The 24,334-nt window shown below is 38.8% G+C and overlaps 1 pseudogene; it reads right to left on the reverse strand.

The window, feature by feature from the left end:
• Positions 1–9,537: 9,537 nt before the first annotated feature.
• On the reverse strand, positions 9,538–16,647 carry LOC118894570 (annotated as a pseudogene).
• Positions 16,648–24,334: the final 7,687 nt, after the last annotated feature.

The raw sequence follows: 24,334 nt of genomic DNA on the forward strand, positions 1-24,334 counted from the left end.
TGCCACCCCACTGCCCAGTGTTCTCTGAGAAATCTTGTCCTCCTTTCCTCTGACACTTTAAGTGCTGTTTGATATAGCTTAGATGCCGGAGGGGAAAATTCTAAGGGAAAAAAGGAAATTCTCTTATCAATTCTTTCTGTAAACGAAATTTTATTTGCCTGACTGCCCCGGGAAACTGGCCCAGGAAATCAGGCAATCTGAGAGAATATTTCAATAAATGCAATAATGATGACACTTGATTCAGAGGGATAAAAGTTTATGCACACACACAGTTGAACCAAGCCATGACATGACTCCTGAGAATGTGTGTGTGCGTGGTATGTGTGTGTGTGAGAGTTTTTTAAATAGTGAATTAAAAATTCTGTTGAAGTGAAGCCTGGTATCCCACATGGCTTTGCATTTTGCAATTTTCACGGATAGTCAGTGAAAGCCAGAGTTGCAGTGTGAAGAAATTTGCTCATTTGATCATTTAGTGCTACTCTGTGTGACTATGGCACTTGATATTTGGTCAGAGCCTAGAAATTCTCCTTTGTAGGTCAGTGCTTGTTTTCTAAAACTTACTGCAATAAAAATAACTGCATTATTTATAATTAATACAATTCTGTTACTGGCTGAGTTCTGTGGAACGCTTCTGTTATTTTCAGTGGACTCAACTATTCAAAGTGCTGCTCCTCAAAGAGAGTAGCTGCCCTGGGGGAGATTATCTAAAGCAGGGGTTCACAACCTTTTTGAGTAACATCAAAACATCTGGGGCTTCCCTGGTGGCGCAGGGGTTGAGAATCTGCCTGCCAATGCAGGGGACGCGGGTTCGAGCCCTGGTCTGGGAAGGTCCCACATGCCGCGGAGCAGCTGGGCCCGTGAGCCACAACTACTGAGCCTGCGCGTCTGGAGCCTGTGCTCCGCAACGAGAGGCCGCGATAGTGAGAGGCCCGCGCACCGCGATGAAGAGTGGCCCCCGCTCGCCGCAACTAGAGAAAGCCCTCGCACAGAAACGAAGACCCAACACAGCCATAAATAAATAAATACATAAATAAAAATTAAAAAAAAAAAAACAAACATCTAGCTCCTCTCCAATTAGTGATAGTACTTTTGGGTAACTTTTAACTGAAAAAATTACAGTAACAAAAAAGCAATTGTAACGTTTTTATTAATCACAACAACATATACATGCATCTGAAAAACAGTAATTTGAGATACTCATTCTCCAGACAATGCTTATTGTTCAGAAGGAGTTATTACTGCAGGGACCACTAGGGGTCCTCAGCTCACAGGGTGGGACCCTGTCTTAGAAGTCTGGTTTCTTATTTCATTACAAACCCTTGACATTCACGGAGTTTACACCTTGGAATGACCCTGAAGATCAGTGACAATCTAAATTTGACTGAGGCGCACCTTCATACAGGAAATAGTCACTCAACATGGGAGTGAACCTGCGGGACAGTCAGCAACGAGATTTTGCTGTTTTTCTATTTGTTTTTACTCCACTCACTGATGAGTCTGAGGCAGTCACTTTACTATTTGAGACAGTCTACTATATGTTCTGGAGAAAAATTCCAATGTTCAAGATTTGGAAACTTTTTACAGCCTAGAACATACCCACTTTAATGTTCAAAGTCCGTGTATTAATATGAAGGGATACAAAATGCGAAAGTTGGAGAATTAAATGTTAAAGGAGTTGTTTTGACTTTTCTTGACCTTTCGAAACAACACTGAACCTCACTGAAAGTGTGACTAGAAAGTGGCCTTGTGCCATGGCTGGCCTCAGCCCAGCCTCCAGCATACGGTCCTTGCCATGGTTGGTCCTAGCTATGCAGCACTTGGGGTGGGCGGTAAATCCGAAGCTACCCTCAGATTGTAGCTGTGTGAAGCCACGCCGGGCCACAGCTTCCCCCTCCAGACTTCTTATGAATTGGACTCTAGGTTCTCAAAGGGCCCTGTGTGTTCTGAACTCCCGAAGAGCAAACTCTAGATCTGTGCTGGGGCCGATTGGGGCCCGGAGCTGGGGAACTCTCCTTCCTCCAAGCCCTGTAGCCAAACTCCCTCAGAGCTGGCACTTGCCCCGGGCACCTGGCATCCTGTCCTAACCTTTACCTCTCCTCCACCAGGGGGCTGAGGCAACCAAGGGGGTCAGAGCTACTCCTTTTTGTCTTCTCAGGAAGCAGCCCCCTCGGTTCTCTTCCTTTTTTGTTGTATGAGCTTTTTCTTTATTCATGTGATATTTTTCTTTTGCTAATTAAATGTTGGGGGAAAAGAATATATCCTGCCCTTGAGTGTACCATTTTAGGAAAAAAGAGCAGTGGCAGATTAGAACACAGACAAAATCTGTTACTATTAGTGACCTATTTAGGTCTTTCAGAAACATTTTACTGAAGCAAGTGCGATCAGTTTCTTTCTCCCTGATTGGGTTTCATAATGACAAGACAGAATTTCTAACAGGTAAAGAATAAACCTGAAGGTTCGTTCATGGTGGTGGGGAGCCACGGGGTTGTTACGTGAATTCTAACTGCCGCCTTCAGTCACATGTGCCTCTTGGTGAAGCCTGGGCTGTTGAATCCCTGCCCTTGGAATTTAGCAGAGCCTGGTGGCCGGGTTAAACTGCGGCTTCAGGTGGGCTTGTATGATTCCACTGCAAAGGGCACAATTTCACTGGAGGGAAATTTTTTTTTTTTTAAACATTTTTATTGAAGTATAATTGCTTTACAATGGTGTGTTAGTTTCTGCTTTATAACAAAGTGAATCAGTTATACATATACATATGTTCCCATATCTCTTCCCTCTTGCATCTCCCTCCCTCCCACCCTCCCTATCCCACCCCTCTAGGTGGTCACAAAGCACCGAGCTGATCTCCCTGTGCTATGCGGCTGCTTCCCACTAGCTATCTAGTTGACATTTGGTAGTGTATATATGTCCATGCCACTCTCTCACCCTGTCACATCTCACCCCTCCCCCTCACTGGAGGGAAATTTTAACTCTTGCAACCACTGCGTGTGCTGTGGTCATGAATACCTCTCCTAGGAAATAAAAAAGCATAGAAGTTCTCCATAGAAGTGTTCCACATCTGGATGAGTCCTCAGACCCCCAAGTGCCTTGCTTATTAAATCTGTCCTGACACTAGATATACAGTTGCTATAGGGGAATTAAATAATGAAATATACCCCACAAGCTATAGCTGAAAGGCAATTGCTTGGACCACAGGGTAGCTGTGACCCAAATTACCCATGCAGACAGGATCCATTCACAGGAGAACACCATGTTCACAAGGGATGTAGAAATCAGTGGTCGTGGTGGCTTCCAAGGTCTGGACATCAGTGAGCAATCTGCAGAAGAAGTCCATGCATGAACTTAAATGCAAAGCAATGCCGTGCCAAAGAACCAAAAAGTTAGCCAAGCAGATCTCCAAAATCTATTTAGAACGGCACACAGTACACTAGTCTAGAAGAGAGTATAAGCCTCTTGACTAAAGTCTCATGGTGAGAGTGGCAAAGCTAAGCAGAAAACTAGACCCCTGAAGTCCCATAATATAACAGGACTTTAAGTTTCGGATGAAAGTAGAAGGACATCTGAGGAACTTGACTTTTAGGTTTCGGATGAAAGTAGAAAGACATCTGAGGAACTTGACTTTAGGTTTCGGATGAAAGTAGAAAGACATCTGAGGAACTAGAAGCCTGCAGCAGAGGCTGAACAAAAGAAGCCTTTGTAATGGACAACTAGCAAATTAACGTCGAAATCTGGACACAGTGAATGGGGCTTCAGTAACGGGAAGAACGTCAGCGCTTGCCCTGCTTTGCCTTGGCACTGGGCCTCTTCCTTTCACAAATGCAACCAATTCCCAGATGTGGGCTTAGGTGGGCTCTGAAGATAAATATAAGTAGTAATATCTGGAGGGTTAAGGAATGAGACAGAGAGAAGGGCACTTTTGACAACCTTGTGCATGTTAGCGGTGGGTACTACCCAGGGCCACCAACATCACAGATGCTGGTCAAACCACAGGAAAAGATTATAACCTCCTGAAATGATATTTTTAAGACATGCATTGGAAACTTCCTTAAACTCTTAAAAATCAAAGCTACTCATTAGAAATGGCATTAACGCACTGGGGGAGGCACTGCAAGTGGTTAAGATCAAGGGCTCTGCAATCAGTCCACCTGGACTCGTGTCTCAATTTTTCGGTTATTTGACCTTGGCGGAGCTACATCACCTGTCTGGGACTCAAGTTTCCACCTTCGTGAGATAGAAATAGCAACAAGAATATTTACCTTGCAGGGTTACTGAGTGGTTTCCAGATTGAATTACCTGGGACATCATTTAAAAAGTATTGCTGCTTGGTCCCTTCCACCAGACATTCTGATTTAATTACTGGGTTAATGTATATAAAATGCTTAGAACAGTGCCTGGCATACAGCAAGAAACTGATACATGGTAACTATGATTGCTATTTTATCATTATCCATTTTTCAAATGACTCCATGTAATCTTTAATTTTCATCCTAGTTCTTAGGTTACACATCCCTTTCAAAGCAGCCATGGACATACGCTATTTGTGTCATCTCTAATTCTATCTTTCCTGTTCAGAAGTGAAACTCTATCTTCCCGTTATTTACCACCACAACAGGTCCTGCTCATTGTTGCAAATACAGTGAACATTTCAAAACTAGAATCAAGTGCTTTTTGACTCACTGAACATTTTAAATTCATGAGCCAGCATGATATGATCACAGACCATACTTAACCATGTCAATTTGAAAGTGACCCTTTAGATGTACCTAAACTTAACTATTTGAATTCCCCCTTAAATCATGCTCAAGATCAAATCATAGAATGGATGCCTTAATGATCATGAAAACTGTGTCATTAAACAATATATTTAAAGTGTTTTTATTACATTTATCAAAATATTTCTAATTACATTTGAGTGGCACTACTATATTTCCTTATCATATTTCATCATAGGTTTAGTTTAGATGCTTAAATTAGCACTGACTCAGCTCCGTAAACACACATAAGAATCTAGCCAGAATTGGGAGACTGGGATTGACATATATACACTAATATATATAAAATGGATAACTAATAAGAACTTGCTGTATAAAAAAATAAATAAAATAAAATTCAAAAACAAACAAACAAGCAAAAGAATCTAGCCAGGCACCATGCTGGGCTTGAGATGCAAGGTTGAAAGGCAAGAACCTCACAGGGTAATGACTAAAACAAGATGTATAAGCTACTGCATACACGCGGATCTAGTATTTCCTACCTCCCACTCCTGCTCCAAGCCCTTAACTGAAAATAGACAAAATAGATTAGAATAGGTTAAATGAAAACCACCCTCTCTTCTCGAATACAATGCTATGACTACTCTATTCATTATCCGACTCATTTTATCCTTAAAAAGTAATCTGAGTATTGAAAAAATATTTACGAGTAAATATGTTCACTGTAGCATTTTTTCATAATATTAAAAACCAAGAGCAGTCTTTGTTTCAGTAGTTAGGAAATGACTAAGTAAAGTATTAGGGAGTGTTATGTATTTAAAAAGGATTTTTTCAGAAATGATTTGGTCACATAGGAAAGTAACTTTAGTGGTAGGATTATAAGATTATTATTTTTAAATTTTCTGGGTTTTCAAATTTTCTAAGCATTTTAGTAAACATTTATTGCTTTTCATTTAAATTGCTTCATATTTTTTCCTTTACTGTTTACAATAAATTCATTTAAATTGTTTCTTAGAGCAGGCACCCATTTGAGTTGGTTTGCCAAATTCAGAATATTAAAATGTGTTATCTAAAACATGCACTTATCTATCACTGTTAGTTGAAAATTGTATAAAATATCTTGCTGAATCAGTGAAATATGTATGTTATTTTAGGGAAGACTCTTAGTATAATCTTAGTATATAATCTTTGGTCTTAATTCTCTAAAATTATAACTAGTTTCTGGGTGATTATATCATCCACTATTTACATTTTATTTATGGCACAAGTTTCTATTTTAAACCAATCAATCAATTTATTTAGGTGGTTTCTCACCTTCCCTGCCCTCAGAATACTCTAAATCATCAAAATTGTTTCATATATATTTATTATAATTTAGTGGAAAAGACAACTAAGTGTGCGGAACATACCTTAGGAAGATTTACTAGCAAGGTAAGTATATTAAGCTGGGAGATGAGGGCAAGGTACTCTCCAAGGAGGTGACATTGGAGCAGAGACCTGAATGGAGCAAGGCAGCATCCTCTTACCTTGGAGGCATAGCCTTTCCAGCCATCTCTCCTATTGAAAGTTGACTCATCCTTTCCGCTTAATTAAATGCCACTTCCTTTAGAAGCATTCTTCTCTTCCTTTCTGACACCATGAAAGACACATTAATTATTTCTTGCTTTACTTTCTCAGGGCTGATTTCTTTTACCTCCACTTCAGTACTTATTCTTCCTGATATTACAGGAAGACTATCACAACTTGGAATCTGCCCAAAGAAAGGCATTTTCTCACCAGGAGTAGCCAGTCTTACTCATCTGAGTGTGGCACTCAGTGCCTAGCACTAGTTTTGGATTTAGGAGGTGCTGGTTGAAGGTTTGTTTACTTGAATTTTAATTAAATGTATCTCCTATCCTCGCTGAAAATGCAGATCAGGAACATTCCACCTAACTCTGCTTTTCAGGCCATGAAAACAATGCAACCACTGAGTATCTAGAAAGATTGATGGCATTTCAATGTCTTCCATTGTTTGAAAAATTGTCTGGAGAAATGAGCTGGTATTTCCCAGCCCACAACCCACTCTAAACTCCTTGAACTGTTCCACTAAAGAGAGTAATTTAGAATGTGTTTAATTAAAGCTTTCCTCCCTCCTTGAATACAAAAATGTGATTACCTAACTCGTTACCTACGGAGAGGAGACTGTAGGAAGTAATATTCTGGTAGGGTGGGATAGCTTAAGAGCATATTCTGATAAGGGATCTTGGTGAAAGAGAGAACATACATTTATAGTCTTTGTACATCCTTTAAAATATTTCTAACTGAGAGTCTGTTGCCTTGCATGCAGGTGCCTTTCCCTATCATCTGCAGAACTGTTTTTATTTATGTATTTGTTTCTTTTCCCAGGCATCTCAAGCCTGTGTTAATTAGCAACAACAGTGGCACATAAGAGGAACATAAGCCATTTGCTTGTGAACAAATTATGAGTTGCAGTGGAAATTGATTTGTACAGAATATACACCTACAGCCTGAATACTTTTTAATATATTTATCTTGTTTTAATTAGTTGGCTCTTTTTCTTCCTCCCTCTTCCCTCTACATTATTTCACAAGACACTGAACTCCGATCACTATTTTTGTTGCTCTCAGCTCCCAGCAGAACCCTCCTTATGAAAATGTGTAGTGAACAATTATTTCATCTGATGTGACTTAAAAGGGCCTGGGAAGCCACTTCATTCCCCTACAATTTTCCCACCTTTCACTTTTAATTACCAACCCCTGAATAAGAGATAAAATTTTTCATTCCATACTTAGTGAGATTTAAATACTTTAAGAGACTCTGTGGGAAAAATGACTTAAATTCATGTTACTTTATTTCTTTCCTCTCTCTCTCACGTCCTTTCTTCATCTTTTTTTCCCCTGTTCTTTCTTTTGTAAGAATTTAGAGAAAGTTAATCTGTGTCATGCTCTGTGATAGTCACTGAGGACAATACAATTCATCTGAATCAGTCTCCATGCTCAAAGACCCCAGAGAAGAGTTGGCAGGATATTTGTGCCAACAAAACGCTGCAGTTCAAACTGATAATTGATACACTAGAGGACTATACAGACTGCTATGGGAAAGGAGAGGGCAAGGTTGCTGATCTCTAAGGAGCAATAGTAGAGAAAGAGCCCAGAAGATGAGTCCATGGAACACAAACTTCCCCAATTTTACAGTTTTCTCACTTTCTAAAAAGTGCCCCTTTCTACAAGTTCTAACATGCTCGTAAGATACAGAAGAATACTACTATTTGCCTTCTGTAATTGCACAATACCCAAACCTTTAGTTTGTTGAGTCCAAAATGTGATCCCCTACGTTTTGGCCCCAGCAAATGATACTGTTCCTTTAACTTGAATTGATTGATGCGTTGGCACAAATGTGGATGGATATCTCTTTAATTCTCTGATTTGCCAATATCAAGTGCATACCCACCACATGCGTGGGTAAACGTTATAATATTTTAAAGTAGATGTAAGAGAAATTATTTAAATGCTTAACTCTTTGCATTTTTCCAAAACTCTGAAAGGCAGGCTTGATTATGTCTTATTTCAAATATGAATGGGTGAAAGAGTAAACTAGCTCTCCACAAAATTCAAACATCAATTCAGTCATTAGTCTCAACAATTTCTTTATTTTTCTTTATTTCTCTAATGTTCTTATCAGTAGAAAATGGATTGGTTTTGATTTAACCTTATTTTCCTTCTCTGGCTCACCCTCTGTTGGAAGTTCCCATAATCCTAAAATGATGAAAACTCTGGGCAGCCGCAGCTTTACCTGTGTCAATCCCCGAATTACAAATAACGTGTCCTCTAATAATTGCAAAACACTTGCACAAACGAATCAGTTACTGCGTACTTTAAGAGTTTCTAAAGATGGTAAAGTAACGAATTACAAGGGTTTAACATTTTCAATTAAAAAACCAAATATTTACCCGATGATTCCTCTAGGCTAAGCATGTGCCAGCACTGAGCATATGGAGACAAATGAGTGAGGCACTATTCCCGCACTGATGGAGGACCGTTCAGTTGGGGAGAAAGGTACAAAAGCAGTAACATAAGACCTAAGAACATTTAGGGGATAGGGCGATTGGTGGCATCAGGCACAAAATCTAGTTTGGGGTGTTCTGGGAAGTTCTCTTGGGGAGGTGCCAAGAGATGAGCCATTGCATCTAGGCAAAGAGGCCGGAAGAACATCCCAGGCAGAAAAGGCCACCTTAGCTAAGGCACAGAGGAGATGAGGACAAGGCATGAGTCAAACGGCTTCAACAAACCTGAAGTCATTATCACATGAAATGTGAGCAGAGACGATGGGAAAGCTGGAGAGATAGGCCGGAATGGGGTCATAGAAGCCTCAGTAAAGTGCTTCTACTTTCAGAGTGCAGTTATGGACGGACGGAGCATTCTGGTTGCCACTGGCAGAAGATTTGGGAAGGCGAAACTAGAAACAGGAAAACCAGCTACTGGTGATGAGACATCATGATGGTTAGAATTAAGATAATGAATTCTTAGGGCCTTCTAGAAAACAGATGCCCAGGTGGATGGGGTCGGGGTGGGAATTGTGTCTGGAGGATTGAGGGTCCCTTCCCTCCAAGCTGGACGTGAGGTTCTGCTCTGCTTCACTTTCCTCCTATAGGGTCTCAGTCCCTTCTGCGCTCTGGACCAGGGGATCCCCAAACTTTACTGCCTCCAAACCGGAGGAAGGGGCCAGGTCAGAGAGAGCAGTGGTTAGGGAGCCTGGGAGAGTTAGGGAGCGTGGGGTGGGGTCCACAGTGCAAGGAGGCGGTGGCAGGTGGCAGCCATCTGGGCAGTCAGTTCCGGGCAGCGATGACCACAGAGAGAGCCATGCCCCCAAGGGCAACAGCATTCTCCCCAAAAAAGCCTCTTCCATGGGCTGGACCAGGCCCCCTTGGCAGGATACTTGGTGGTCAGCTGTGTGGGGTTGCCCAGCATTTCTGGGTACAGGGTGGTCTCCGTGCTCTGCTGGTTGGCGTGCTTCCTCACTAGCTTTGAGAGCTTGGTGTGGATGGTCTTGTTGGAAGATTCCAGCTTCAGGGCTGCCCTCAGGAAGAGGATGGCCTCGCTGTACTCACCTTGCTGGGCTTGCAGAAGAGTGCCTTGATGTTGCCTGGCAGGTGCTGGAGCAGGAACCTGCAGGTGCACAGGACTGCATAGTGGTCCAACTTCGGCTGCCAGGCTGCCAGGTTGTTCAGACACTTCTAGAAATTTCTAAGAAAAAAGACTGACAACCCATTAGGAAAATGAGCAATGGACTTATGTAGGTAATTTATTAAAAAAGGATATTGAATGCAAGTTAAAAACAAAATGAGATACTACTACAAACCCTCCCCAATGGCTAAAATGAGAAAGTGTGACCATATCAGGTGTTGGCAAGGACGTGAAGTAAATGAAACACTCATATACTGCTGGGTAGAATACAAATCGGTACAATCACTTTAATAAAAGATTTGGTGTTACGTATGGAAGTTGAAGACCCATATACCCTATGACCCAGCAAATCCACTCTTAGGTTTATATCTAACAGAAATGCCTGTAAATGCATCACAAGACAGGAATGCTTTTAGAAGCATTAGAATCAGAAACAGCCTCAAATCAGAAATGACCCAAATATCCACCAACAACAGATTGGATGAGCAATTGGTGATATATTAGTAAAATGGAATAACATTGAGCAGTAAAGATAAACAAATCACAGCTACATGCAACAACATGGATAAAACTCACAGAATGTTGACTGAATGAAGCCAACATAAAAGCCAATGTGCACTCTGATCCCATTTACACAAAATTAAAATCCCAGCAACACTGTAGTGTTTAGAGATGTATATTTAGGAGTTAAAATGTAAAGAAAAGCAAGGGTGTGGATTGTAACTGAGAAGGGGCAGCTAGGGTTTTTGTAAACGTGTTGGTCATGTTTTATTTCCTGAACTGAGTGATAGTTACATGAGTGCTCATTTTATTATAAGGCATTAAGCTGTACACTTGTGTTTTATACACTTTTTCTGTATATTCATCATATTTTACAATAGAGATAAAAAGCTGAAAAGCAAAAAAGGGAATAAATACCTTACTTCCCCAAAAAGGAACTTATGAGGCAAATTTAGAAGAAAACATGAACATCTTTTAACATGGAAGATTCATGCTAGGAAGCTAGGATTTAATATTTATAGGTAACCAATTTCAGACATACAGGTTTTGATATTCTTTTCCTGAAAAATAAAACAAAATAATTTTTTTGAGTTGCAGAATTTTTTCTCTTACCAAAAAGTTTTAATAAATAGGAAAAATAAGTGTAGAAAGAAATACTTCGCATCTGATTAACTTTAAATTTATAAATAAATAAATGGAGGAAAGTATATTCTTCTTCAGTTTGACTATTTCCCAAATACCTAATTAGTATCACAAGTGAGACAGCAGAAAGAAAACTTAGGAGAACAGGTAGAATGATATAAACCATAACAACAAACTATTCACCAAAACTATGTTCTCCATATCCATGAAAACTGAGGTCTCAAAATGATTTAGTATTTTCTCTGATCCAGAGAGCATGAACCATGCTATTTATGAAAAGTGAGGTAGAAATTAATTGCAGAGAAATGTATCTTATTTTTCTTTTTTAAAAAAATATTAAATACATTTTGGAGGCCAAGCTAAAGGATGTGTATATAAGAACTAGTAATCCAGAGTCATAAATCTATGGCCATGTTACTCCAAAAATTTGTTTGTCAAGATTATAGTCTCAGTAAAAGAAATACCCCAGGTTGTTCAAGCTCACATTTTCTTGATAAATTAGTTTTTTGTTTGGGTTCTGAGGTATTTTTTAGGTAGTTTCTTATAAGTTTGTTTCTGTGCACTTTTTTTTTTTTTTTTCTTTTTAACCAACTGCAGGAAATGTGGGCAGAGTGCATTTCCAGCAGGTGTCAGTGTTGGTGTTTGATGTGATCTAGGAAGTCCTCCAAACCTGGGGCCTGACCTTGAAGATGAAGAGAGTACTGTGCATCTCCTCAGTTCTTGTGAAGTGCGGAAAGGTATTCTGGAGAATTCTGCTATTTTGTGGGATATTTTGTGGGAAGTATGTTGCTGTAGGTTAGGAAATAGATATTGAATTCAACAGTATTCTTCCATCTCTTTGAGATTTAACTTGTTTTAGTTATACATAAATTATATATATTTATTCTTTTTCTTGCTCCAAAAAGTATATTCACTATCTATTCTTCTCTCTGAATTCCTTCCCAGAAGGATGATTTTTTTTTTTTGGCTTGAAGAATTTCAATGTGTTTATATTAGAAAAATCTATCTAGCACTTACCAGGTACCAAAGAAATAGAACAGCCTAGCTGCCTTAAAGAAAGTCTTGTAATTATGGGGTTAAGTTCTATCACAAGGTTTGAACAAGCTACTAAGCACAGAAGACAGGGCAACAGATACTACCTGGGTGAAGTCAGGGAGGCTTCACTGAGGAAGGAATTTGGAGCCTTGAAGGATGAACATGAGCCTTCAAGGGAAAGGTTTTTGGAGAATAAATAACATGCAAAATGTTAATGAATGTTGGTCATGCATATGATTTCAATACTAGTGATTTTAGAGCATAGTCTTGATTCTTTGAGGACTATGTGAAGCATATTCAAGTAGTTAAGAATAGTTTGGGACTAGAGGCCATTTAGTAAGTGATTAAGAACATGAACTTAAGAGTTTAGAGTCTACCTAGATTCAAATCCTTGCTTTTCAATTATTAGATTATAATTTAGGGAAAAATGTTAATATTCTTTTGAATCAGTTTTGTCATCTGAAAATGAGTTAATGACACCAACACTTCACTGAATTGTTAAGAAGATTTAGTGAAATAAATATAAAGTACATAGTACAGTATGTGGCACATAGTAAGTGCTCAAAATGTTAGCTATGATTAGTAGCTCTTTTATCTCATTAGGAATTTGACGAAATATACAAGAAAGTTGACACTGAGTAGAGGCACTCAGACTTTCACTGGGAAAATAAGTGAACCAATCGTTTTTTTGTTTGTTTGTTTACCAGTAGGTCACCAGTGTTTGATATTTGTGCAGATTAACTTTGTCCTTTAGTATAGAGACCATATCATAACAGGCATTTCAAGCAGTTGTCTGCTCTGCACGTCTTACTGTGAGGTTTTGGATCATATTTACATGTTATCAATGAAGGACCAACTCAGGTTCAAGAGCACACCAAGAGAAAGGCAGACAAAGAGCAGAATGTGAGGAATCTCTCCAATGCAACAATAGTGCTCATGCAGGGAAAATCAGGGTTATTGAGGATTTCGTCAATATGAGCCTGTAAGGCAACATCCCACTTGAAAAGGCTGATCACCCAGCAGTCTGTTTTCCCTCTTAGCTTGTGAAGAAGACTGACTCCTTTCCTAAGTCAGAACAACTAAGAATAAAGTGTGGTTGAAGGAGAGAATAGGAACCACACCCTTAGCTCCCAAGTTGATTGACTCGGGGGTCTTCCTCACTGTGAGGAAGGTAAATGATGGGCTTATTAAAGTTGGGTTGACTCTGTGATTCATGTTTATATTTATTTCATTATGACTCAGAAAATAAAAGTAAGTGAAAGGGGAAAAACAAGACTTAGAGAAGAAAATCAAATTCCAACCATAAGGATGAACAGAATTCCAGTGAATAAGCAAATATACCTTACACTGATTTTTTCCAGGCAACCAAGGTGAAAAGATTGACCGAGTTGAATTACTCACATGAAAAGAGAAACGCGTATAGACAACCTGATTCTAAAGTTTATTTGGAGAGGCAAAAGACTGAGAATAGCCAACACAATATTGAAGAAGAACATAATGGAAGGACTAATACTACTCGACTTCAAGACTTAATATAAAGCTACAGTAAAAGAATAGACCTGTGAAACAGAATAGAACCCAGAAACAGACCCACATAAATATAGTCACCTGATCTTTGACAAAGAAACAAAGGCAATACAATGGAGCAAAGATAGCCTCTTCAACAAGTGCTGCTGAAACAACTGGACATCAATATGCAAGAAAAAAAAGAAAGAAAAAAAGAATCTAGTCACAGACCTCACAACTTTCAAAAAAACTAACTAACTTAAAATGAATCATAGACTTAACTATAAAATGCAAAACTATAAACCTCCTAGAAGACAACATAGAAGAAAACCTAGATGACCCAGGGTATGGTGATGCCTTTTTAGATATAACATCAAAGACACAATACATGAAAGAAATAATTGATAAGCTGGACTTCTGTAAAATTAAAAACTTCTGCTTAATGAAAGGCAATGCCAAGAAATAGAAGACAGGCCACAGACTGGAAGAAAATATTTGCAAAAGACACATCTGATAAAGGACTGCTATTCAAACTATACAAAGAATGCTTAAAACTCAACAATGACAAGACAAACAACCCAATTAAAAAATGGGCTAAAGACCTTAACAAATGTCTCACTGAAGAAGATATATAGATAGCAAATAAATATACAAAAAGAGTGTTCCACATTATATGTCATCAGGGAAATGCAAATTAAAGCAACAGTGAGATACACTACACACCTGTTAGAATGTCCAAAATCCAGAACAATGACAACAACAAATGCTGGTGAGTGTGTGGAACAATATGAACCCTCATCCATTGCTGATGGGAATGCAAAATGGCACAGTCACTTTGGAAGACAGTTTGGTGGTTTCTTACAAAACTAAACATAGTCTTACCATACTTTTGCCTTTTCCATAATGTCATACTCCTACCATATGACACACATGGAGACCATAAAAAGATTAGTGGTTGTCAGGGTAGAGGGTGGGAAAGGATGAATAGGCAGAGCACAGAGGATTTTTTAAAGCAGTGAAAATACTCTGTATGATAGCATAATGATGGATATGTCATTATACATTTGTCCGAACCAAAAGACTATACAACTCTAAGAGTGAAACTCAAGTAAACTATGGACTTTTGGGGGATTATGATGTGTCAACGTAGGTTCATCTTTGGTAACAAATGTACCACTTTGGTGAATAATATTGAAAATGGAGGAAGCTGTGTACGTGTGGCGACAGAGGGTATATGGGAACCTCTGTACACTCCTCTCAATTTTTTTGTGAATCTAAAATTGCTCTTTAAAAAAAGAGAGAGAAACAAAGCAGTGACCTAAAGAAAGCCAAGGTTTTACAAAAGAGAAATTTTGTCAAATAAGATATTGTATAGGGAACAATGAGTTATGTAATTAAAAATATTCCCAGGGACTTCCCTGGTGGCACAGTGGATAAGAATTCGCCTGTCAATGCAGGGGACATGGGTCTGATCCCTGCTTCAGGAAGATCCCACATGCCACAGAGCAACTAAACCCGTGTGCCACAACTACTGAGCCCGTGCGCCACCACTACTGAAGCCCGCATGCCTAGAACCTGTGCTCTGCAACAAGAGAAGCCACCGCAAGGAGAAGCCCGTGCACTGAAAAGAAGAGTAACCCCCGCTTGCCTCAACTAGAGAAAGCCCGCACTCAGCAGCGAGGACCCAATGCAGCCAAAAATAAACAAAATTAAATCTTTAAAAAGAAAATTCCCAACAATCGTTTCACAGTTTTCCTACCTGTTAGCTTACTTTATGTGTATTTGGATAAGTAAGATGGTTCTGCAAAGTTTTATAAATTTATTTATTTATTAATTTTTGGCTGTTTGGGTCTTCGTTTCTGTGCGAGGGCTTTCTCCAGTTGTGGAGAGCGGGGGCCACTCTTCATCGCGGTGCGCGGGCCTCTCACTGTCGCGGCCTCTCTTGTTGCAGAGCACAGGCTCCAGACGCGCAGGCTCAGTAGCCGTGGCTCACGGGCTTAGTTGCTCCGCGGCATGTGGGATCTTCCCAGACCAGGGCTCGAACCCGCGTCCCCTGCATTGGCAGGCAGATTCTCAACCACTACGCCACCAGGGAAGCCCTGCAAAGTTTTAAATACACCTTCGAAATCTTTTCTTACGTTCAAATTCTAATTATTAACAATGAGAGTAATCTATCCTCTTTACCTCTCCTTTGTTTGGCTATGTACCATCTATTCACTATATGAGGCTTTCACCATTCACCTTTCACCATTCCTTCACATTCAAAATGAGAATGTGGTTGGAATTTTAGGAGTCTAGTAATTTTCCAAGAGAAAATCATCTTTCCTTTGCCATGATAAGGTGAAAGATGTGAACACAAATAAGTTTCATCGGCCCTGGAAGGATTCAATCAACTCACACTGTTGAGAAGCACTGAAAATTAGCTATATACCTTTTGGTTTAAAATTTGAAATATGAATTAATGATTACTTGACATATGTAACTTGTTTGGTAGGTGAAATCATTCAACTTGGAGAATATAGAAAAATAATAACAGAAGTTAAATTATTGGGAGCCTCAGTTCTGAAAATTGGTATAATTTGGGGATGGAAAATATGGGATTTACCTTGCCTTTCCTACCCTTGGCTCTGGGATCAAAGACCTGGGTAAGGATCCTGGCTTCTTTCACCCGTGTACCACTAACCTTCTTCAAACAGCGTATGTGCAAAAATATACCTTTATTTTTCCTACAAATTAACTTTCTTTATGCAAAGCTCTCAATAGAAAGAAAGAAAGAAAGAAAGAAAGAAAGAAAGAAAGAAAGAAAGAAAGAAAGAAAGAAAGAAAGAAAGAAAAGAAAAGAAAAGAAAAAAAGCACTCATTCTACTTGATGTAAAAAACATAAAACCTACCTGAGTCTAGTCACTCCCAAAAAAACATAGTCAATTTAGTGGTTGAGCTTTCACTGCCCAGTCCACACTGGCATCCTTTTGTGATGACTGCATTCCCAACCAGTGCCTGGCAAGGACAGCTTTGCACACATTTCCTGCTACAGAGCCTCTCATCTTGGCTGAAGGAACCAACTCCATGCTTACATTAATTATTCCCTCTCTCATTCACCTTGTGTACGCTTTCTCTTTTTTTTTAATTTTTATTGAAATATAGTTGATTGACAATGTTGTGTTAGTTTCAGATATGTACACTTTCTCTTGAACACAGAGAAGTCTTGGCTACTCTCGCACACCCCTCTGTGGTCCTCTGAAGCTACAACTTGTTTCCAACACTCCTCACAGACTTCTGGATTCTAGTTTTCACACCATTTGGTGGGAGGACATCAGCGAGGCTGGCAATCGCCAGAGTCCATAAGGGACTGATGATTCACAGTCCTCCTCAGCTCTTGGACCATCCTCAAATGGTTCTGAGATGTTCTACTGCTAATCCAAAGTCCACACAGACACATCCTGGGGTGAAGATGGGAAGAAAGGCATAGAGAACCACCAATGTCAAAATACTCTCAATTTCCCTCCTCACTTTATACAAGATTTATCTGGTCTGGAACTGGATGGAAGTAGGAAAATCTAGCTCTGTCTGATAACTGGTCACTTCCTAAATTAGCCTGTCAAACTTTGATGGTAAGTTGTATCAAAAAGCTAAGGAGTTTCCCTCTTGACCTCGCCTCGATTTCAGATGTCCCTTCATCATATCTCTTAGACCAAAAGAACATCTCAAATTATTATTCCACCGTGTTAATTTGTTAAAATTGGCCTAGAAACTGGTGAAGTTGTAAGGATAGTCTTACTCACATTAGCAAATTACACATTTGCAGGGGCTTTCGTAAGAGGGGAACTTTCTTAAATTCAATTATATTTGGCTTATCTTTTGGGATAAAAGTTTTGTAACTTATATATAATATAAATTCTCTGTAAAATATTTTATTTCCTGCAATAAAAAATTCTCAGAACAGGAAGAAGAGATATTCTTTTCTTTTTTTGTGTGTGAGAGCTTCTTTGTATTATGTGCATTTGAGCATTAAAAGGAGAGAAAAAGAGAATACTGTACGTGTAAAGTAAAAAGAATATATTTGAGACATGTACAAACCAAAGAGTCTTAAAAGTTGTCTTGCTACCAGGTTGATACATTAGTTCAGAAAATATGTATTTTTAGAAGTGAAGAAAAAAATATCCTGTAGTTTTAGTATCAGCCGGAAAATGCAATTGTACCATAATGATAATAGGTACTATGTACTAAGTGCCACAGTGAACTAGGCACTGTGCTCTGCTTTTTTTTTTTTAATAAATTCATTTATTTTATTTATTTATTTTTGGCTGTACTGGGTCTCCGTTTCTGCGCGCGGGTTTTCTCTAGTTGCGGTGAGAGGGGGATACTCTTCGTTGCGGTGAGCGGGCTTCTCATTGCGGTGGCTTCTCTCGTTGTGGAGGACGGGCTCTAGGCACACGAGCTTCAGTAGTTGTGGCACACGGGCTCAGTAGTTGTGGCTCATGGGTTCTAGAGTGCAGTCTCAGTAGTTGTGGTGCACGGGCTTAGTTGCTCCGCGGCATGTGGGATCTTCCTGGACCAGGGCTTGAACCCGTGTCCCCTGCGTTGGCAGGCGGATTCTTAACCACTGCGCCACCAGGGAAGCCCTGTGCTCTGCTTTTGTCTTAAAATCATTTTATTATAGTTAATTCTCACAACTAAACTATTGAAGTAGGCATTTTTATGTCCATTTGGGAGGCGAGGAAACTGAAGCACAGAGAGGACAATACATTGCCAAATAGAGCTTTAATAATTAACCAAGAATTCAAAAGAGGTCTTTCTGACTCTGGCGACCTTGAGAAAACCTTGGGAGTCTCAAGACAAATACCACTGGTCTTAGTCAATTTCAAATTCTGGTTAGCCAGTTTTATAACTCTTTATTATTTTTTAAATATAAATTTGTTCACAATTATTTAAATCCACAAAATCTCTTATAGAAATTATGCAGCTGGTTTACCCAGTCAGCATTAGTTTGGGTTAAAGGACATATCAGGATGTAAAATCTGTTTTAATATCATTTTTGCTTTTTCAGGGAGAGAGCAAGTAAAATGCTTAATTATAAAGATTCATTGATTCATTTGGATCCTTGAGAACATTTTGCAATAAACCACTTCTAGTCATTTAATTGTTATCAACTGAAAAAATTACTTACAAAGAATAAGTAATAAAAGAGAAAACAGATCCATCATTAATCACTGACATACTATTTTAAGCTCAAGGTAACATTTTTGATTTTTATATTTAACATGTGAAACTGATGTGTATAACTTTTTTTCTATAAAATCATTTCCTAATATTTTGGCAAATTTGAGTGAGGCAGGCCCATTTTAAGCTTGAATATTTTCTAGAAGGAACTATGAAGCTTCTTCATCATGCAAAATATTTATTTGCTTCCATAAAAGATGGATAAGCTATTTCTAAAACCATATGTCCTAGAATTGGGGGAAAATAAACCTTGAAATTTATATTTGAATCATCCAAATTATTTACATTCTAACTAAGACAAAGCTCAAGCCAGTACATTTATCAGCCTGTCCTCTTCAGTAGGAATCTTGTTGGGAGTTAGATTAGGGGAGGAAGCAGCCGTCTGAAACTTCCAGACCTGTCACTCATGGTAAATGCTCAGCAATGACACCCTTACAAGTGAGGAACAGAAGCTTAATGTTTACAAATTAATTCAACTCATAATGCTAAGTTGACATGTAGTTAAAGTCATTTACCTCTCAGTTCCACATTTCATTAGGGAAAGTGAGATGTGAATATATGTTGTAGGAATAAACAGAAATGGTTCTGTTTTTTTTTCCTGAAAAAAGAAGTTTAGAGGAAAAGAGAATTTGGGTACCTTCTGTCAGAACTCCACTTTATGAATTTTATACAAATGATAACATTTAATTTAGAGAGATCTTTTGTGATTTTCAGCTTCATTTTCTAGAGGGGACTATCAGAATTTCTGAGTCTCCCGAGTCTAAGACAAGTTTGTGTGAAGTTTCCTCATTTAGCATCAAGGAAACAAACAAGATCAGCAGACCATGTGTCAGCATTTGTCTGCGTGTGTTGGGGTGTGTGTGTGTGTGTGTGTGTGTGTGTGTTTACTAGATTACTTAGATTTATAATCTCATATAATCAAAGAGGGACAGCTTTTTTTATGTCATAGAGAAAAAATTCACACAGGCACTTCTGCCTTCCTAGAGGTGTGGCGAATTCCCACCAATGGGGGGATAGTAATCTACCTATTACTCTCTTTTCTTGAGAGAAAACTTTTGAAATATCAAACTTTTACAATAGTATGACACAAAGGCAAATGTCTTGTGGAAGTGGGACATTTTTCTTTTAGCTGTTGTTTCAGTCACGTAGGAGGTCTGAATTCTGCATCTTGATCAACCCAAGTGGAAAGACACGAATAGCCTTGGGAGATGAGATGCAAGTCAGAATCGCAAGGGAGCAGGAATTATGAGCCAAGTGTGATCACAGGAACCTAAGTCCTTGCAATGCACAGAAATCTTACGGGAAGATATGGTAAAGGACACTGCAGGGGTAGGTAGGTGTACTCAAGTCTGTGCTATGTGTTTATGCACGTGTAATACTGTAGTAAGAGACTGACCCTATTTTTTGAGGTTGCCTGCTGACAGTTTCTAAGGCTCTCCCCTCTTTTTCCCCCTTTTCCCCCGCAGCTGGGCAAGCCGGCAAGCAAGACTGGTGCTCCCTCTTGTGGCTCCTGCGGGAAGTTCAAGCCATACACAGGAATTCCCACAGCAGCCCCACCTCCTAACCACCATAAAACCCCCAAGCTAGTCTCCTTTCCCTGCACTCCCAAGTGACTTTTGGACTTGCTTGGGGGGCACCCTGATCTCTCCCCAGAGCCTCATTATTTAACAAGTTTTTTCGATTCTCTTGGTGCTTGTGTGGCATCATCAGTCTCAACATTCAAACCAAATACCGGGTGTAGGTCCCCCTCCCTCTATTAAGTGACCAAAACACATATGCATATACATTTGAGTGTATACATGTATTTAGATTTTAGATTTGGATTGAATTTATATGGAGGATATTTTCTTGTAATTCTACTATCAGAAAGAGATCTCAAAACTCATGTGAAAGGAAAGAAGAGATCTGAGTAATCAAAATAACTGTCCCATGTCCATGTTTAAGACACACATTGATGCTGTACAGTAGAAACTAACACAACATTGTAAAGCAACTATACTCCAATAAAAATTGAAAGAAAAAGACACACATTGAGTAACTAGTCAAGCAACTAAACATCATTTGGAAATTAAGGAGCTTCTGAGAAGAGAGATAATTACTTTTAAAATAGCACTTAGCACATGAGTTTTTCCCCTTCTTTTAAGTTTCAGTGGGATTTGCTACAAAGTGGAGTCTTAGAGGACTGAGGCAGGACTAACATAAGTTCTTGCACTTTTGGGTCTCTAGTCAGCATCGAATTGAGAACAGAAATAGACAGATGAGATAAAATCTAATGTTTATGAAATCTATACACAAAAACTGAGCTTGGCACTATTATAGATGGAAATCCTAAGGGTTACCTCTGTTAACTCTAGTGCAAGGTAGCTAGATTTTATGGGCAAAGTATTATGATCAGATGCACTATGACATATAATCACACGATGGCCAAGAAAAAAGACATGTGGGCTTTGTGGGGTGATCAGTGAGGAAATGCAGGGAAGTCACCTGTTTTATACATGACAGTCAAGAAAGGTACACTCCCATCATTTTCATGTCATCAGTATCAATGTAGTTTCTCTAGAAAAGATGAAAATTTGAAAGCCTATCCAAAGTGGCTTTTCTGGATCATTCTACTTCTAGAGAAGTCTCTGAGGTTGATCCTTGGATTGACTACCCAATTTGGGCTCTCAGAGAAATAATTGTTCCTTCTAAAATATAATAAAATCCTACCAGCTCTCTTAGGAGTTATTAACATTTCATTACTGTATAAATGTTCAGCAGAAGCAGAAGGAAGAACTGTATTCAGGGAATAATTCTGACAGATTACAGTTTGAGGTCTTGTTAAAGGTTATTAAGGGTTATGTCCTCTAAATGATTTATCCATCACAGTAGAAACCGAAATACCAAACAGCCTGAATAAGAATTAGCACTGCCAGTTTAATTAGGTGAGCATTGGATTTTTTAAAAGCCCAAACATACAATAATTACAATATAGGAGGCACTGCAAAGCATTTTAAAATAATAAAATCATTGTGTCGTTCAAAAATCTCAGCCTTAATTATATCTAGTTAACCCACTTAGTCTCTACATACCCTAAATATTCTTTCTGCCATGTCTTAGCGAATAAGGGAAATTAAAGTCATTCTAGCTACTGAGTGTGGTGCATTTTGAAAATTATACTGTTCTTGAAGGTAACAAATGCAGTAACTTCAGTTATACCAAGAGAAAGATTGAGATTATGTGAGAAGGACCTAATGGCTTACAATGCACCTGCAGCAATCAACAGACTATGAAAAAACAGGACAGGAGAATAGAAACGTGTTTCATTGGGCATGTCCTTAAACGAAACTATGAAATCAGGAACAATTGATTATCAAGGCCTCTACAAAACAAACTTCTTCTGAAGAGGAAGTGTTAATATCATATAACTGTGCCTAAGTCAGTGTTGGATGAAAAAGTAATAATCCACCATGCATACCTCCTTTGAAGATAGAACATACAGGTAATGAGCAGAAACAAAAATCAAGGCTGTAGCTAATTGTGTTAAGAGGTTGGAGCCAAAAAGTACAGAAGAGTACTTTTCAAGGAGGTAATTAGGCTTGTGGGAGTCTGAATCCAATCTTGGTAATGGTATGACATTCTTTCTTCTTTTCCTCAATCAGTTATTTAAGCCTGTTTCAGGAATTTACACTATGAATATAGTCAAGGTACAGAGATTTTGGAGGACATGGAATTGTCCAGAGATGTGCTAAGAGTAATTTAGTCTACACTGGAAAGTTTCCAATGTATAAGTACTTGTTAGAAGTTTTAAAATGGATTATTTTCTTCCAATTAAAGTCTTGGCAAGAATTAAATAGTTTATTAACTCTCAGGGGTGACAGAGCCTGGAGCAAATCATTTGGAGGCATTTGACACCCTACACATCCAAATCAAATCTTGGAAACCAAACACAAAAATAACATCTATTGAGCATCTATTATGTACCAAGCATTCTCTCTGGTCCATTACATATACAGTCCCACTGAATCCAAGGAAAGCTGTATGAAGACAGTTTCTAGAGATGCGGACATCGTGACTCTGGGAGCTTAAGTAACTTCCTACGGTCACTCAGGGGATTAGTGGAGACTGAGGATTCATGGAAGGCCCAGCTCTCACACCATCACTGTGCCTTTTGTCATTTCACGTGGATGAAGATGAAAATAGCTCTATAATTCCCGCTCTTCAGTCATGTTGAAAGCTAAACTTTATACCATTTTGGGGGTGTTTTTTGGTCACAAGACTAAAGCTAAAGGTCAGAAATATGACAGTATGAATCAGGTCATTCTCTGACAGCTGCCATGTGACAAGTTGTTTTTATAAACACTGCCTGTATTTGGTGGCTTGCAGTGGTTAAAGCGTGTGGGGTGCGGGCTCTAGTTTGGGCTTCAGCACTAACAAGCTGTCTGACCTTTGCAATTTACCGTTCTCTCCAGTCACCTCTAACCTGGTAATAATAATGGTTCCTACTTCACAGGACTGACAAAAAGAATTAAATGCGGTAGTGAGTGTAAACTGTCATCTCTACTATGTGCTCAACTTATGTTCAGCAACTAGAAGTAAAAAGCTAGTTTCTATGAGCAAAAAAAGTAGGATTGCTGAACAGAAGATTACAAGGGCTTTAAAAAAGTTGATCACTTGATTATTCAAAAATGATTACAAATATTTCTTCTTTGCTTAAACATTAGAGAAACCTATAAAGAGCTCATTCGTAAGGACAAAGAATATAAAAAGACAATTTTCAAAAGATAATATAAAAAAGAATGAAAAACATTTAAACCTAATTAGTAATCAAAGAAATGTACAATGCAATAACACTGGGTGCCATTTATTATTTACTAAATCAATTGCCCTCAAAAAGATAATACTCAATGATTTTAAAAGTAAAAGTAAAAAGAAAGTAACTTTATATATTTCTTATAAAGGAAATATTTTGGAATAGTAATTAATACTTTTCAAAAAATGTAAAAAAAAAAGGACTTCCCTGGTGGCACAGTGGTTAAGAATCTGCCTGCCAATGCAGGGGACACGGGTTCGAGCCCTGGTCCGGGAAGATCCCACATGCTGCAGAGCAACTAAGCCTGTGCGCCACAACTACTGAGCCTGCACTCTAGAGCCCACGAGCCACAACTACTGAGCCCTCGCGCCTAGACCCCATGCTCTGCAACAAGAGAAGCCACCGCAATGGGAAGCCCGCACACCGCAACAAAGAGTAGCCCCCGCTCGCCGCAACTACAGAAAGCCTGCGTGCAGCAACGAAGACCCAATGCAGCCAAAACTAAAACATAAATAAGTAAATAAATTTAAAAAATATGTATATAAAATAATGTTAAGTTTTAAACATCAATTCTACTTCTGGGAATTCCCACTAAGGAAATTATGAAAAAGTAGGAGCTCAACATAGGTACAAATTTTTATTATAGTATAATTTAATTGAGAAAAACTGGGAATAAATTACCCAACAAAAGCATTGTTTGCAACAACCATGGTGTTATCTCTTCTTGGCATATTAAGTACCAA

The sequence above is a fragment of the Balaenoptera musculus genome, chromosome 4 (genome assembly GCF_009873245.2).
Source record: "Balaenoptera musculus isolate JJ_BM4_2016_0621 chromosome 4, mBalMus1.pri.v3, whole genome shotgun sequence".
Classification (NCBI taxonomy): Eukaryota; Metazoa; Chordata; class Mammalia; order Artiodactyla; family Balaenopteridae; genus Balaenoptera; species Balaenoptera musculus.